Here is a 12,247-nt window from a genome sequence, read left to right as displayed (position 1 = left end):
CGCCGCTTAATCTGAGCATTGATTAAAAACGATAATAAGATCAACACCTTGGGAAATAACTTTATACATAATCGGGATGCTTTCTTACAGGATTAAGATAGTTAGAGATGATGAAAAAGTAACAAAGGGCAAATACACGTCAAAAATTATGTAAGGTAGAGTTATCATTCTTGTGCACTGCACACCTTCCTGAGTGAGATCTATATGCACTATGTAGTTTCATGTTGATATCTCAAAGGCTTTTTGAGTAATATATGCTCTGGACAAAAATTAATTTAAAAAAATAACAAAGGGCAATAACTCAAAAAATATGCAGGTAGAGTTATCATTCTTGTGCACTGCACTCCTCCTCAGATGAGGTCTATCCACCTCTGACATTTCATGTTGACATCTCAAACACTTTTGAGTTATGCTCCACTCTGGTGAAAAATTAAGTATGAAAAATAACAAAGGGCAATAACTCAAAAATTATGAAAGGTAGAGTTATCATTCCCTTGTGCACTGCACACCTCCTGAGTGAGATCTATGCACCTATGTAGTTTCATGTTGATATCTCAAAGGCTTTTTTTGAGTTATGCTCTGGACAAAAATTAACTCGAAAAATAACAAAAGGGCAATAACTGAAAAAAAATTTGCAGAGTAGAGTTATCATTCTTGTGCACTGCACTCCTCCTCAATGAGGTCTATCCACCTATGAAGTTTCAAAGTTGATACCTCAAATACTTTTTTGAGATATGCTCTTGACAAAAATGTCGGAAAACAGACGGAAGGACGGACAGATGGAGACTATCTCTATATCCCCCACCCGCTTTTCGGCAGGGGATAATAAAGAGCCTTCACTACTTAATATTACAACAGACCAAATATCATTAATGGAAAACTAGTGTTTTAAAAAAAGTGAAATATAGACAATTTTGAAAGAATTTGTTTATCTTAGGAACTGAAAATATTAGGTAAAACAATTTTGATTATTGTTCTGTTGTTAATATTGGTGATAAACATCTAATACACATAAATTTTTTTCATGTATTTTTATCTCTTCTCTTTTCTTCTTCTTCCTTAATATATAAAATGAAATATTAAACATATCTTTAGCATGTGCCATAATGAACTGTAACTATTATGTAACATTGTTTTTATTTTGTTTTGTTTTTTTCATTCTACTATTTTTTAACGCAATATCAACTACTCAAATAAAGTGTTAATGAACCATAAAACAGAAATAGTATGTTCACACTTCTGTTAAATCATGCCTGTTGGGAGTTTTTCAAAAGTAATTTCAGTATATATCTACAAAATATCGTCCATAACACTTGAAGCAAAATAATTTTACAAAGTAACATGAAATATTTTTTCTTCAGAATTATTTATATACCTTCAAGGCATGGTGTGAATCTTAAGATTTTATTATGCTCATTTATCAAATACTTATAACATGAACAAAGGAATGGCCTTTTTACTGAATTGAGAGCTTTGGCGTTGTATTTTGTTATTCAAACTTTATCCTTCCAACAGTGTGACAAACTTGTCCTAATTGGAAATAGGGACAGTCCAATCTTAATTTATAGAACTCCGGAACAGTCCAATTTCAGTTTGAAGAAGTTTGGGATAGTCCTTTCTAAGAATGAAGAAATTCGGGACAGTCCAATTTCAGATTGAGGAATTTGGGGACAAACCATTCTTAGTTTGTAAAACTCTGGGACAGTCCAATCTTAGTTTGAAAAATTTTGTGACATTCCAATCTTAGTTTGAAGAATTTTGGGACAGTCCATTCTTTTAGTATGAAGAATTATAGGACAGTCCAATGTTAGTTTAAAGAAGTTTGAAGAACTATATTAAAATCAGTTAGAAAAACCAAACTTAATAAAGAAACTGTATGCAAATCATAACATGACCAATGTTCAAAACTCAAGGGAGAAAATGTACTTCCACAATATTTTGGGAATAGCTGATAAAAAAAAAACAACATAAAAATTTTACATTTGTAGTTCATTGCACCGAATGTGACTTCTGGATGGTATATTATATACTGCGATTAATACAGGGATCCCACTGAGAAACCTCTAATCTCCATTGCAACATTTAAAAGATCTTAGATACACAATTTTCACAAAGCTAACATAATATTTTTACAGGTATCCATGTGTTTTAAATTCATGCTAAATCAATTGTTGAATGTTTTAACAGAAGTTACAAATATCTCCTATCTGATATACTTAGTAAACTTTTCTATGTCTTCTTGTATTAATGAGAATTCAACTTGCAACAAACTATTATAGAGACAGGGAAATAAAATCTGAGGCCATATAAAAAATAATTAAAATGTACTTTTATTGACCAAAACCTAGACAGAGAGTGGTTTAGAACTTGTGGACTATATTGTTAAAGAGGACATCTTGGTAAAGTTAAGCCTACAAAGTTATAAAGTCCCATGACATTTTTCAGTCATGAAATAATTATTGTTGTCCCTATATACAAACAAAAATTAATTGAAGGACCAATGACTTTCTGCTAAGCTAAAAAAGGTATTTCATGCAGCATGCCTACAGATTTACTAATGAGCGACCCTAATTACAAATTTGATGCTCTCCCTACTGAGCTAATTATTAAGGCATACTCATCTAGGGGTGAGCAACTTTAAAATTACTACATGAAATCATTTTTTTTTTGTTAACTTATTTTTATTCCATTTAAATTGAATTAAACAGATATCAACTAATCAATTATGCAAAGTATGGGACATAATTTCTAGTTATTGAAGTCACAGGTTATTGGCATGGGACCAAGCCCGACCCTCAGGGTAGCATCCCCCAGGACCCTCTAAACTACCAAAATATACTTTAACCGATTCAAAATACATGTAATTTTGTATTGACATGTATTTTAAATAGGTTGAAGTATATTTGGGTAGTATAGAGGGTCCTGGGGGTGGTAACCCTGGGGGTCGGGCTTGGTCCCACACCGATAACCGATATCAAGACATTTTTTAAAGATTAAGAGTGCAGCTAAGTTCCCATTCTGAGAACATATGATCAGTACACAAGTACAGAATAGGAGAGAAAACTGTCTGAAAGACACAATTACTGTCAACAGACACTCTATGTCTAATGAAATCTTAGAGGAATGATGTTTGAACTCATTGACAAGGGTAAAATTGAGATGAAGTGTGTCAAACAATCAAATTGAAAGCATTGCCAGCAAATGACCATGAAGATCTTTAAATTCAGGCAATAAGAAATATTCACTTTTTGTTCATCACCAGATTTAATATAAAATATAGGATAAGCAAATGCAGAGAAAGCAGGAACAAAAACACTGCAGAGATACAAAATTTTCAAAGTTAGAAGAGGAAAAAATTTCCCTTGTCTGTTTCATCATGGGTTTCATCATGGAGCCTTTACCATATGACATTTTGTAATACGTGTGGGGGGAAAACCAATACAAATGATGGTTCAGGTAGTATTTTCTTATTATATATTTAATACATTTAATTTTATACATAATTTTGCATTAGATGTGAAGATCCTGTTGATTACATAAAATGTCTTCAGAAATTTTTTCCTGAAGTGAATCCATGTGAATTTCTGTCAAATGTTCAAACACTCCGTTTCAGTTTACAAAAAATAATACAGCTTTTTTCCTCAAGAAACATTCTGTAAAAAATGCATAAAAATATTTATGTAATAACTTAAATAGGAATATAAACATTGCTTCTTAAATATATTTACCAAGTAATGTTGCTTTAGTTTAAACCACTTTGTGGCACACACCAAATCACATTTGAATTTTTTTATTGTTGCCCTTATCAAGGCTCTTAAGTTACAAACATTATCTAAGATAGAAACAAGACTTTCAAGTGCTTTTTTCACTTTGGTATGTCTGTAAATGAAACAAATTTAAGAGAATAGGTGTTTTTTTGTTGTTTTTTTATGACAAATGTATAAAAATTCTTAAGTGCATTGAACCTGGTTGGCATACGTTTTGTTTCCTAATCAGATGGCTTGTTCAAGTTGTCTTATTAACTATAGTACAACTTTTCAGAGATATCCATATCATCTTTTTTGTCTATAGAAACAGAACAGAGACCTAAAACTTATCATAAAAGCATTTTTTCTTTCTTTGTCATTCTTGATATTGATCAGTATTTGTTTTGACATTTTACTTGCCCTTTTGTACGCCAAAGTTTAATAATATTACACATGTGTAACATAAAAAATTACTCTTATTAGTTATACTACATGGAAAATACGTTATGTAACTTGGTCATAAAATAAATTGAATTTCAAATATCAAAAGTATTTTTGCTTTAACGTAACCTTTTCCCAAGATAATGATTAAAAGTCTTGCAAGGTGATTGAAGGATCTGAGTAGATTTATACTGTATGATATGTATGCATTTAATTTGTCTGTCTTCAAGACAGCTCTGTGAAAAATCAAAGACAATAGCTTTCCCAAATGTGCTGTTATTGGTGTTAGAATTGAATGTCCTGTTATGGTGTAAAGAGACAATAAACATAAAAATTTAATAATGAAGATGAACAACTTGTTCTACAGACAAATCAGTGGAATGGTGAACAGAATTGCACATTCTTATATGGAAATAACAAGAGAAGGATTTTTCAAACCATTTTAAGTATGGTTGTTGTTGGTTTTTTTTGTCCAAATCTTTTAATTATCCAAAGGGTTGTGAAGTACTATAAATATTAAAGGCCCATTATGCCTAAGAGAAATGCTATCATTTTTATTTCTCTTTTGGCATTATATTACAGTTTCCAAAAAAAAATAATACTCATTTGCCATATAGATGATGTTCTTTTGCCCTAATAATCGATTTTCAATTTAATTCTGAGCATAATCTTTATCATTCTTTGCTGACTTTTTCATTTTAAGCACTTCACTAAGTGACCTATGTAAAAAAAATTGACCTCAGTGGAGCTCCTTTAATAAGTAATACACTTCAGTCAAATGCAGTCAATAGTTGTATTTTATCAAATAAATTCACTGATTTGGCAATAAAAACTCTCTTAAGCCATCCATGTCATAAAACTCAGCCAGAAACAGTGGGAGGAAAATGTTTTATTGCAAACTTATTGGCTCACCTACTGATTCAAATTAATTTCTATGAGGATTTAATGAGGAAAACAGGTTTTAATGAGAAACTTGCACTATCACATCATATCAATCATACATGCAGTCCTGGAAGAAAAAATTATATCTTTCTAGTAATGGAAGTATTTACCCTTATTCTAATAAATTTGTGTAATGGACCTCACAGTCCTGCATTCAATTTGAAAAAGTCTGTTTAAAATCTCAGGGATTTCAGTGAAAATAAAAAAAGAACAGCCGTAATAATGGTAAATATGCTTTTTTGATTGGGTTTTACATCACACCAACATACAGTATATTAGTCATATGGCAACTTTTTAGCTTTAATGGTGGAGGAACACTTCAGGCACATTCTGTAAGCTATAGCTGGATAGCTTTCTCACATGAAAAAAAAATGGAAGATGTTGGCATGGCTCAAACCTACCACAGTGAGAGGCAAGAGGTTTGAAGTCGAAGAATTTAACCATTTTGCCACAGACACCCCTTCCATCCATTTCCTAACTGGATTGCTCCTTACATGAAAAAAAACAACTCTAGTGGGATTCAAACTAACAGTTGCAAGGGGCAGTCTGAGTGAGTGAGCCTTCGGGACTTTAATTGCTTTACGAGGCAACTATCTTTACACGCAGCAAGACTTCCACCCACCCTGTGATATTAGTGATCTGTCTAAAAAAACCAAAGACAGCAGTTAAAAAATTTTATTGGACTAATTTAATAAACAGAGTGCACCTGCATATACCTAGTTTATTAGATACTGGTAAATTATTTCATGGTCTTAATAGGCTAATTTACACAGAAATAACCTGCAAAATTCTGGTAATAGCAATGTAATTATTATAATACTGCAACAACATTATAACATTCTCTGAAATATTAATAATTCACAAAATAGCCTGAAAAGTGATATTCAAATCTAAAGATACAGTATCTGCAAGGTAATGCATTCACTTTGTTGCTGTTTTTTTTCCCAATTATCTAGTATTATTAATCATACCAACAATATTGAGGCAATAATTATATAATTATCAATAAAAATTATTTGTTTACAAAGCCAAAACCTTCCAAAGGTCAAGTTCCAGTTACAAAACAAGAACATAAAACTGATTTCATGAAATAAAACATGTTAAACTTTTGCGAAAAGCAATATTTCTACAAATTGGAATTTGCTCTACTTTGAATTTGAGACTGTGCACTGTTTAAAAAACTGAACAGTAAACAGGAAGTGAAACTGTTCAGGCTGGTCCGGTACAAACTGGTTTGCAACTTGGCATGGCAGTATCACTGCACAGGCTTAAGTGATTAAAGAGTTGGCATCAAAAAAAGGCTTGATGGCTTAATTAAATAACAAATTGGAATTTGCTCTACTTTGAATTTGAGACTGTGCACTGTTTTAAAAACTGAACAGTGAACAGGAAGTGAAACTGTTCAGGCTGGTCCGGTACAAACTGGTTGGCAACTTGGCATGGCAGTATCACTGCACAGGCTTAAGTGATTAAAGAGTTGGCATCAAAAAAAGGCTTGATATGACAATGATATATCACATGTTACAAGTTCTTGAAACAGATTTCTTTCTCTATGTTTTTTTTAAAATTAAATGTTTTAAAAGCAATTCTTGGTGCACATTTTCTGCTTAACATGTTTCTGTGTTGTAGGCTTTCACACTGTTTTAAAACTTTTGTAAATAAATGAAGTCTAAAGATAAATAAATAACTTCTCAAACATCTGGTAGCATAAAAAAACTTTAAATATTTAATTCTTTTTTCAGGTTTGATAATATTAAAGTAGGCAAATACTACGAACAGGGAAGTAAAAAACTAACTTTGACTCCCATGTATAAAACACAGCAGAGACTGTTATTACAGGATTGTATGCCCGCATAGCGCAAGAGCCAAGACTTGTAATCTCAACATTGTGGGTTCAATTACCGGGCTGGCCAACCTAAATTACAAATCGGTCTTTAGATCCAGGGTCTGTGTATGAGTGCTTAAACACTTGGCACGCTAAAGAACCAGGAGAAGCTGGAATTGGGGCATCTTTCTGTATCTGTATCTTGTTCTATCCTCCAAACATATAAAATGACTAATACTCTTCTGGAGGACTCACCCATATTGGCAACCGGTGGCAAGTATAAATAAACTCAAGCTCTCACATACATCGCAGGATTTGGCAAGGCCAGATCAACCTCTGAACATTCAAACTTCATTATAGACTTAGCAAAAATCTACTCAAGGGGCAAAAAACATGTCAGTCAGAACAAGGAGCTGCTGTAAATATAGTTGAGATACTTATTGCAATATTCCATTAATATAAATTAATATACTTCATTATTGTCATAAACATATGTCAATAATGATACAGTCAGTCTATTCTATGATTCAAAATTTATAGGGGTCAGGAGGGCCTTCTTCCTGCCACATCATTTTGAAATAGTAGAAAATTTGTTCTTTTTTTAAAGTGAGGGATTACCAATAACCTCTTTTTATTTTTACCAAATTCACAAGCAAATTTTGTCTACATAAAGAAATAAACTGTTAGGTGCACACCTTCATTCATAACTACAAAAACAATCTCTGTTGACTGCTTTAGGGAATGAATATTTGGCTCTGTCAGAGTGTTGTTACTTTTCCTATTAAGCAGGTGGTTGCAAGTTCAAATCCCAGCCACTGGGAAAATTTCTAATGTTTTTGCAGTTTTTATATTAATAACTTATAACATTTGTAAGAGACCGATTAAATGTTCTGTTCTGTTCTGATCAGTTCTAATATAATACCCCTATTATAACAGAAGCCTGGAGACATGAAAAATCATGAAACAGATCATGGAAGGTGAATAAACCATGCATAAACAGACTAGACAAAAAATACATATTGTTTATATCTACTTTACACATTCCATTCCAACACTTGAAGCATTATTCTGATATAAGTGTTGCATGGGGGTGTTACAGATATATTGGTACAGACTAAAAGTAACTTCAGGGTATTGAGACATAAAAATATCATTTCAGGAAAACTGAGAAAGGATTTCTTTATGGATGCTTCATCAGACCAAGTTTGGTGAAGATTCCAGAATTAGTTTTTTAAAAAAATCATTTCAAGAAAATATTTCAGCCTTATAAGGAGCATATGATAATTTATTTCTCTAAATTTGATAATAGGGGCCATCTATGTGGAGATGATTCATGCATTAGGTGGCATGAGAAAATGTCGTAAAATGTTGTTGTCAGTTTTTTTTGTTTTTTTTTAAAGGGGGGGGGGGTGTTGTTGTTGTTTTTTTCCCCATTCTCAGTAGATATGTAATTATCAAACAATACATGTATAAACAAAGAAACTTCAATGCTGTACATACCAATTGGTGCCATTTTATTACAAAACTTTTTTTCTTACCTGAAATGAGAAAAAAAAAAACAAATTTAATATTCATAAATCATAAATCTCTTATATTGAAAATAAGTTATGAAGCAGTCAATTTTAAACTTGAATGCCCCCACACCCCAATATTTGGAGGTTAGTTTGGGGGAAATAAAGAGTTTTAACTCTTTGTTTATCCCAGAAGTGTCCAGTTAATATTGTAGTTTGGTCTCAGGCACCAAAATAGCAAGGATGATTATAATCTAAAGTCCTCACTATTCCCCTTAGGCAAGTTTTACAATCCTTCCATTCACTGACTCTTCATAATTTAAGATAAATATTTTGTCAGCAAATAAAACCACTCTAACAATTATACTCCTCAACAAATCTTCATAAACAGTTCCGAAGTTTTTTGACCAGCAGTCCATGTCATATAAGCTACAACATTTACTTCAACAAGCACAATAACAACTCAAGGCTACTATAATATAGACAGACAGATATATATATGTGTTGATTGATAGGCTAATTTTAAAGTAGTTGTTTCCAGTCATTTGTAGCAAGATCAGATATTGTATGAATTGTTATCAAAAACCCTCATTCACTTGGCATGGAAGGCGATATTTATTCTGATAATATACCAGTACAATCTGATGTTGTTCAGTTACATTGCTTAACACCCACAATCCTATTGTTCCAAACTTATTTTTGTAGGACTGTTGTTATAATGGCCAGTGATAAGATCTTAAACGGAAAAAACCAAAACGCACATATAACCAAAAAAAACGCTCGGATTTTATTCTGTAATGACAACATGATTGTGTATATAGATATAATTATGTAGATATCCTATGAGTATGAAAATCAATCATCATATAAAATATTAAAAGCGTATAAAAATCAATCATTATAAGGGCCAATCAACGAAATCTTACCGAATGTTTACGAAAGTATATTTAAAACGAAATCAGCATCACGCACTTGTCAATCAAAGAACAATCAAAGCATTAATATAGATAAGTCTATTACATTTTAATTTCTAATTTAAGCCCCTCTTTATGGGAAATCTCTAAATAAAACACTATCTCTGGTGGAAACTGTGCAATATACACAAATATTCAATCTTATAACACCATAGGCAATGCTATAATAAAATTTATCGCATCTTTATTCAAAGTTTTTTTTTAATAAATAAAATACTCTTAAGATTTTAAAGAGAGGCAGGAATTATAATCATAAGCAATTGCGAAGGCTTTAACAAATGTAGTAATATTTCATAATGATATAAAAACTTTATTCCTTCAAGATAATCTTCGTTACACATGTCAGCTATTAAAACTCAATCTTGGAAATCGGTAAATTTCAGCAATAAAATATTAATATAAAATTCTGACAGCGATCTTAATAGAGCAATTTATTTGTAATAAAGTTCCGATTTCTTCAGGTGTATTATCAGTGTTATACAAGACTGAAATACAGATCTATCATGTAATTTCATTAAATATAATTTTTTTGGCATGAGGTACAAGGCTGAAGAACTAGTTTTTTTCCCAATGTAAAAAATTCTTGAAAATTTTAAATTAAAATTTAATTTGAAAGTTCTCCCAACATGTGAAACATTTTCTTTTTCATATTATTATCCTTTTCAATTACAGTCACCACCCAAGTGAAAAGAAACCTAGGATCCCAGGCCATCACCAGGATCCATTAAATGGCCAAGATATACAAGGATCCTAATGAAATGTGGCATTTAACCAGACAGAGTCCTGGTGTGATCAGAGGGAGGTCTTTGACCAGGATTCTTTAATAAGAAACTTCCAAATTTTATTCAGTGACAAATGAAAACAAGTGTCTCATTTCAGTATAATGCAAGTCAATTTACAAGTTCACTGTACTTTAAATTTGAAATAAATCTATAACCTTAAAAACACAAGTAGTCTGTCTTGGAACATAAAACTTGCACAGCAATAAAATCATTGTATTATTCAAGGAACCTCTACTAACTATTAATTCCGTCTTTAAATGATAAAAATGTCACCCGACGCATAACTGTATTGCATAATCATAGAGTCACAGGAAATTTAGAACTATCCTTTATAGTATGAAATGCTGGAGGCATTAAAAGAGGGGGTATAATTTACATATACATTACTCTAAATAAGAAATAAAATGATTTGACACAATTTTCTCCGACATCAAATTATCTCTTTCATGGAAAAAAAAAACTCCACTAATATGACCTGTTTATTCTTTACAACTGTTTTTGCATTCACAATGTATTTGGAAATATACAACTTAACTTAAAATTCAGAAATCTTTCACCTGGAAGTTACACAGTATTTCACTTCCGATCACACCGCAATAAAAAGTAGTTCTCTGGAACTATTTGCAAAATTAATGTTTAACTTAAAATCAACTAAATACTGTAACTGAAATATTGCAAGTAAATTAAATTTTTATTATACAAACATGCACTCATGAACACACACACAAAATTTTGTTTTACCGAAACAACTTTATAACCGACAAGGAAAATCTATTCATATTTATGCCTTGGATTAACAGAAATGTGATAAGAACCAAATCGCTATAACCATACTATTATCAACAAAACCGACAGGAGCAAAAAAATGTTTCAGGTACTTGGCCAATGAGTAGCATTTTAGAAACATTAACTGGCCTCCAAAATTAAAAGCTTTTAGTTGTAAGAAATAAAATTCAAAGGGTTTCTGGGCCTTTAAAATGTTATAAACCAGCATGCAGCAACTTATATTTAGTTTTTGTATAGAAGTGAAAATACATAACTTCGTTTATTGCGCCTTATAACCATTTTTTAAACATTATAAAACTCATGTTTGACCTTTCTAAAGAAGTAAATATTTATTCATTTCTGAGGCATGATGTGCCTTTAAAGGTTATAATTACAGATTTGCTATTTTCATCTCAAAAAGAAAAGTAATTTATTATTTAAATTCCAGCTAATTTACAGAACCATTAATGACTGACCAATAAGATTCGATGTTACAAACATGCGCTTTAAAAGTATTAAAGCATCACATGACGGGCTGACATTATTTCTAGTCACTAAATCAGACATAGAATCTCGAAAGCTCAAAGGTCAATGCCATTTCTGTCAATTATGTGATTAATAGCATAGCATTTTTTCCATTTTTCCAGACAAGCCGAAAAAAATTCAGTTAGCATACATAATGAAATCAGAAAGGCAATGTCTATATTTGCAATAAAGCATTTTATGAGACTACCACGGTAATGACATTGTCTCAGAAAATTATATAGTGTGCTTATCATAAAATCTACTGTAATTACATACAAAAACCTATCATGTTGGGATATTTACTTGCATTTTTATGGCTTGACCTTTTGAAAACCGCTCTTGAAGAATTTTTAATTGCTAAAAAATTACTCCAAAAGGTCTTGCAAAGTAATAATATCATGTTTATGATATATATATCCTATAGCCAGGACTTTTCGTGTAATTTTTCTATGTATAATTCCTCCTCATGACTTACTTTCTTTAATAAATATATAGAGCCAGGTCTAAACCTTGGCACCTCCGCACAATCTAACCTGAGGCTCTTTATGGTTGTCAGAGAGTCCTACTCTAAATCGCTTTTCAACAAGAAAACCTATGGAACTATTTATAAAGACCTCTACAATAAGAGAGGGAACTATTTTGTCTCATTTTCTACAAAATCATGGTATTAGGATCACCAAAAGATATAATTAGACAGACAAACAGACAGATCCTATGTGACTAGCTTACATAATCA

The 12,247-nt window shown here is 31.5% G+C and overlaps 1 long non-coding RNA gene across 1 annotated transcript in view; it reads right to left on the bottom strand.

The window, feature by feature from the left end:
- Positions 1 to 8,364: 8,364 nt before the first annotated feature.
- Positions 8,365 to 12,247, bottom strand: part of LOC132745968 (uncharacterized) — a 98,889-nt gene continuing 95,006 nt past the window's right edge. Inside the window, exon 2 of the long non-coding RNA XR_009627926.1 lies at positions 8,365 to 8,492. This is a non-coding gene — a long non-coding RNA (uncharacterized LOC132745968). The remainder of the gene's footprint in view (positions 8,493 to 12,247) is intronic.

Source organism: Ruditapes philippinarum, unplaced genomic scaffold, assembly GCF_026571515.1.
Source record: "Ruditapes philippinarum isolate M1 unplaced genomic scaffold, ASM2657151v2 ctg6376_1_1_1_1, whole genome shotgun sequence".
Classification (NCBI taxonomy): domain Eukaryota; kingdom Metazoa; phylum Mollusca; class Bivalvia; order Venerida; family Veneridae; genus Ruditapes; species Ruditapes philippinarum.
Note: the sequence above shows the minus strand (reverse complement) of the source record. Positions and strands in the feature narration are given on the sequence as shown.